Source organism: Hibiscus syriacus, unplaced genomic scaffold, assembly GCF_006381635.1.
Source record: "Hibiscus syriacus cultivar Baekdansim isolate YM2019G1 unplaced genomic scaffold, ASM638163v2 tig00111794_pilon, whole genome shotgun sequence".
In the NCBI taxonomy this organism is placed as follows: Eukaryota; Viridiplantae; Streptophyta; class Magnoliopsida; order Malvales; family Malvaceae; genus Hibiscus; species Hibiscus syriacus.
Window position 1 is genome coordinate 252,458 of NW_024063180.1, and position 6,162 is coordinate 258,619.

Sequence of the window (6,162 nt, forward strand, 5' to 3'; positions counted from 1 at the left end):
ACTCTCAATCGATAAGAACTTTTCGAAGTTTAGCTTCTTGTTTCTTGAATTCGTCAGCAATGATATCAAGCTCAGCTAGGGTTTCTCCATCTTGTTCTCGTAGTCTTCGAAAGGACTCCTCGGGTCAATAACCTTTTTCTTGTCTTGCCCCTATAACTTTCACCATCTTGTTTTGGAAAAGTTAACTTTTGACATGCTTGGTGTAAATCCGGTCCATTCCGAGTCTTTTTTGACCATAGCTAGACTTTTGAGCTTTTCATATCTTGAATTATAACCCTATTTTCCATTAATATAAATCATTTAAGTTTAACGAACACATTTTTTGTGGGTCAACACCTCTTTTGAATAATGTAAATGATTAAAAAAAACAAATTAAAAGAAAATAAAAATTAAAGGAAAAAGGTTAGTAAGATAAGGATAATAGAAAAAAATAATAATGAAAATAAAAAGTTCTACCCCACATGCTTTAATTCCTACCCGGACATGATCTCTACCCCACGTGTTAATTTTGAACAAGTCCTAACCGTATATCTTTCTAGTTCGCATGCTTTGAACAGAAAGTAAATCAAGAAATAACTCAAGATAGCCTAGGTTTGGAATGAGGTTTTGGGGTGGGCTATAACTCCTTTTAGTCTCCCGGTTTAGGTTCTAAAGAAAGTAACTGAGTTCTCCTTGCTGGTGCATCCTTGGGCTTGTCATACCCTTAGTCCTAAGCCCATTACAAGCTTATGTGCATTGCGTTAAACTCGAGAGGACATTCCCTTATGTCCGCACGGTGAATAAATTCACACGAAGACATAAGGTATATGAATCCCGAAGGTTACTTGCTAGGCCCGCACGGAGAATAAATTCTCACGAAGGCGTCGCTTTCACCCCCACTTAAAAAGGGTTCGGAGCTCGGGTATAGAGACTGAGATTAAAATTTTTAAAAATTTGAAATCATTGAAAAAACGTTAGTACAACTATTTATTTGAAATATAATCAAAGATAAATAATTAGAATCGAATAAATAAATTAAAACTTAAATTTGTAATTTTCGCTCAAAAAGACAACCGAAAATTAATTTCGGCCTGATTCACTTACCTGTCCCCAGCAGAGTTGCCAAGCTGTCACGACCGTCTTTCGATTGGGCCCGGAATTGGGCGTCAACTTAGGAAATTGGATTAGGAGTCGTCACCGATCTTTTATTTTAAAACAAATGGGTAGATCGGATATCTTATTTCTTACCTGATCTGCGTCTTACCAAAAAAATGTCGGATTCGAGAGTCGGTTACAGTCAAGGAAGGGCTAGCACCCATGAACTGCCATTTCGGTACTACGTAGTTTTCAGTTATCTTTAATTAAGAAAATTGTAATTTAAATTAAAAAAGTAAAATAACGATCCAAATTACTTACCTCTGATTGATTGAAATACCTTTAAAAGATAAAAAAACATTAGATTTGTAGTGAAGTACGTAATCAAATTAGGACAGAAAGTGTGTTAATGTGAAAATAATAAGCCAAAACAAGGAAAGAAGGAAAAAAAATAGAATAAGTAAAAATAAAAAACAATAAACATAAAATGATAACATAAATGAAAAACAAAACAAAATAATAATAATAAAATAGAAAATAACTAAATGAAATAAAACGATAAAAAAAGGGGAAGTAATACACTAAATAGAATAAAGATAGAAACAAAAATGAAACCAAATAAGATAAAATGGTAAAATAAATGAAAATAAAACAAAAGGAAAAAACAACAGAAGAGGAAAAGAACAATGGGATTAAATAAAAAAACAATAACAAATAAAATAATAACAAATAAAATGAAAGAAAAAATAAAATGAAAGAAAAAATAGACTATAAAATAAAATAAAACTAATAATAAAAAGGAATATATATATATATATATATATATATATATATAAAGTATAGCATCTAGATAAATAAAATAAATAATAAAATAATAATAATAACAAACGTATATAAAAATTAAAGTATTAGGAAGAAAGTGAAAAAATATTATAAAACAAATACGTAAATAATGAAATGTAAAAAAAGAAGAAAATTAAAATATGAAAAAGGACAAATTGTAAGAAAAAAAATTAAGGGACAAATTTCAAAGCGTTTCGGGGCACAATGGAACCTTTCAAAAGGCCGAGGGGCCAAATGGGAATTATTCCCATGGTTGCTTGAAAACACGTGGATCCCCTAGGGGGATCCGTTCGGGTCGGGTCGATCCAAATGGGTCGACTATAAATGCTAATTAAAACGCCCCATTCATTTTCATTTCAAACTAACCCAAATCAAAATCACACCCTTCGTTTTCTCTCCTCTGTTCTTCATCCATGAAGAACACACCTAGGTTCTCGATTTACCCAGAATCCGATCGCGCCGCCTCGCCGGCTGTCGTTCATCGGCGGCGAAACAAGAATTTTTTTTAAAAGCCCTTCCCCTCCTCTTTTTAAATATCCGAATGATTTTTTTAAAACAACCATGGGGTTGCATAGATCTAAAAAAATCGAAAATAACCCCATTGGTCCTTGGCAAAACCTTCCTTTTGGGTTCTATTCGAACCAAAATGATGAACAAAACACGCATGCAAGCATCTAAAGCGAAAAAGGTACAAACTTTACCTTTTCTTTTCGAAAACTTTGCGAAAATTTATCGGTTTCAATCTAATATTTCTTGCGAATTTTGCTTGTATTTTGTGTAATTTCTCTCAGTATATTTTCTTGTATATCTAAATGTACTTTACATGTTGATTTTACATGTATTTATAGTCTAAAATATATTATTTTTAGATTACACTTTTGAGTCCTATTTGAACTAAAGTTCTTCTATTTGTTGCTTGGTTGCTTGTTCTTCGCGTGGCGTTGGTGATGGAGTTACGTTCGCAGGAAGAATCAGAGAGAAAGACGTGAGGCGTGGGCTGTTGACCATGCGACGTTGAGATGAGGCTAAAGCAACTAGGGTTTCCCAAATAAACCCTAATTTGCATCGGGTCGAGGGGCTGGTTCGGGTTCGTTTTGCGGGTACTGAACCCGGGTTCGGGTCGCGTGTGCAGTTGAGTCTGGACCACTTAAGCGTTCTGCTGGGCTTTGTAGTGGATCACTATTGGGCCAGTGTTGTAATGGCTTTGGGCCTAAAAAAAAGAATGAGATGTAAATGATATAATGTATAGATAATATATACATTATATAATTATAACTATAGCATAAAGACGAAAATTGGTGTCTACACAACTAATACTTTTTCTTCAAATATTAATGAAATAATAGTTTATATACTAAATCCGAATTAGCCATCAAATTAGCCTAATTAATATTTCCAATTTACTGGGCCTAGCCCATTTTACAATAAGATATTGAATCCGGAAATTTTCCCACTCGATCTGACCCATTTGCTTCGTCTTCTTCACTTGAGCCCATTGTAGAATTATTTTTGGTAAACTATGCAAGTAATCCCTTATTTTCTTATTTTGATTGAATTTGGTCACCAATTTAAAAATTAAGGGAGAATGGTCCCTAATATTATCGATCTGTTCGATTTTAGTCCATAACATTATCGATTTATTCGATTTTAGTCTCTCAATTGTTAAATCTCGTTCGATTTTAGTCTCTTAACCATGTTAATACTTAAACAAAAGGGAATTAAACAAAATGGTTAACGAAAATTAATGGCTGGTAGACTAAAATCAAATGAATCGATAACATTACAGACCATTTCATCTTTAATTTTTAAATTTTCGACTAAAGTCGATCAAACCAAAAACATAGGGGACTATCTACATAGTTTACCCTTTGTTTTTAGTAACCCGTTAAAGAATTCAATTAATCTTCCATGAGGCGTAGGAGTTCGACAATTGTGATGTATTTAAGCAACCATCGCTTACCTCATCCAATTACTTGAAAACCATGGTTTTCAGAACTGGACCGGTTAACGAATCGGTCATGTTACCGGTTCATTGGTTCAACCGGTCGAACCGGTTCATTGGTTCAACCGGTCGAACCGGTTTGACCGGTCGGAAGAACCGGTCGACGTCATAATTATTTAAAAAATTAAATAAAAATACCAAAAATATTTAATAAAAAATAATTTTTATATCACAAGTCATATTTAAAGCAATTCATAACATATATAAGTTAAAAACCATAAAATCAAGTGAAACAAAATGATTCAAATTAACTACAATATAATATTTAAGGTAAAACATATTAAATAATAAATATAATTATATAACTATAATTAAAAAATAAATTTGGGGTTAAAAAAATCATAACAAAATGATATTGTTTGGTTTAATTTCTTTTAAAAACAATCTCACATGGCTAAGAAACATAGAAGAACATCTCAAAAGTCTAAAGAAAAAAATATGAGAACAAAACAATCTCACATTGCTAAGAAACATAGAAGCGCATCACAACTAAGTTCTATAAATAATAGAGGTAATTTGACATTCAAAATCATGGAGCCTTTTGGTGAGCATTGAGTGAACTATTCTTTCACTTCAATTAAGCTCGAATTTTAGGCTTCAATCGAGCTTCTAATTTTTTTTGAGTTCAAGCCTTTTTGAGTTCAAGTTTCAATATTATATTTCGAGTTTGAGTTGAACTTGATAATTTTTAGCTTGTGAGTTTGAGTTGAGTTGAGCTTACTTTTAAAGTTTTAAAGTTCGAGTCGAGTTCAGCAATACTCGAGTTCGACTTGGCTCGTTTAACAAACGACGTTGTTTGATTTAAATTTTAAAAAAAAAAACAAAAATATCAGTTTTTTCGTTTTTCAGCCGGTCCGGTTCGAACGATTTAACGGTTCTGGTCGGTTCACTAATAGCTGTTTAACCGATTTAGATTGAATCGGACTAAACAACGATTATCAGGCCGATCCGATTTTTAAAACAGAGTTGAAAACCCAAATTCTTTCACTTTGATCGTCGGTCAATACAACGATGCCCATTTTCAAAACTCCGTTCGGTTCTCCCCATTTTACGAGTCCCGTTTAGCCGTAGCCACTCCTCAAAACTTCGGCATAGTAGGTAACGGCCGTGTCCACGTCATCGATCTCGCCCCGACCGGCCCCGTCATCAACGAGCTCATTGCCTTCGACACCGCTGAAGGTGTCCACGACGTCGCCTGGTCCGAATCCCACGATTCCGTCCTCGCCGCCGCCATAGCCGATGGATCTATCAAGGTCTACGACACCGCTCTCCTTCCTCAGTCCAACCCTGTCCGCTCCATGAAAGAACACGCCCGTGAAGTCCACGGTCTCGATTAGAACCCGACGCGCTGCGATTCGTTCCTCTCCGCTTCTTGGGACGATTCCGTCAAGCTCTGGACCCTCGACCGCCCCGCTTCCCTCCGTACTTTCCGTCGCGTGGAACCCCATACACGCCGATGTTTTTGCCTCGGCTTCTGGTGACTGGACGGTAAGAATCTGGGACGTTAGGGAACCCGGTTCGACAATGATAATCCTGGGTCACGAACACGAAATATTGTCCTGTGATTGGAATAAATACGATGAATGTTTAATTGCTATTGCAAGTGTAGATAAGAGTATTAAAATTTGGGATGTTAGGAACTACAGGGTGCCGGTCTCGGTTCTTAATGGTCATGGTTATGCTATTAGGAAAGTTAAGTTTTCGCCCCATAGGAGGAATTTGCTCGTGTCTTGTTCGTATGATATGTGACGGTCTGTTTGTGGGATTTTATGGTGGAAGATGCACTTGTAGGAAGGTATGATAACCATACTGAATTTGCAGTCGGGGTCGATCTCAGTGTTCTCGTCGATGGGCTTATGGCCAGTGCTGGCTGGGACGAACTTGTTTACGTTTGGCAGCAGGGAATGGACGCGAGAGCATCTTAAAAAGGGTAGTCTTTACACCTTTTTTATTCCCTTTCTGCTTGCTTTTGTAATTCTCGAATGGCCCTTTGTTCCTAATTGATTGTTCGTGGATTGTTCCAGTGAAAAGAAAAAGAAATTGAAAAATTGATTGTTTTAATTGCTTTTCATCTTTCTTTTTGTTTGTTTTATTTTTTATTTTGTTTCATGTTAATTCGTGAATTATTTCTAATTATTTTAATCTCTTATTTTTGTATTTTAAACATTTCTTTTCGATTTTTTTCCCTATACATACTTTAACCACGTTACAAATTAGATTAAAGACTTTTTGACTTTTACATT

At 35.0% G+C, this 6,162-nt stretch overlaps 1 pseudogene; it reads left to right on the forward strand.

Moving 5' to 3' along the window:
• Nucleotides 1-4,930: 4,930 nt before the first annotated feature.
• LOC120170799 lies at nucleotides 4,931-5,904 on the forward strand (annotated as a pseudogene).
• The last annotated feature ends 258 nt before the right edge of the window (nucleotides 5,905-6,162 follow it).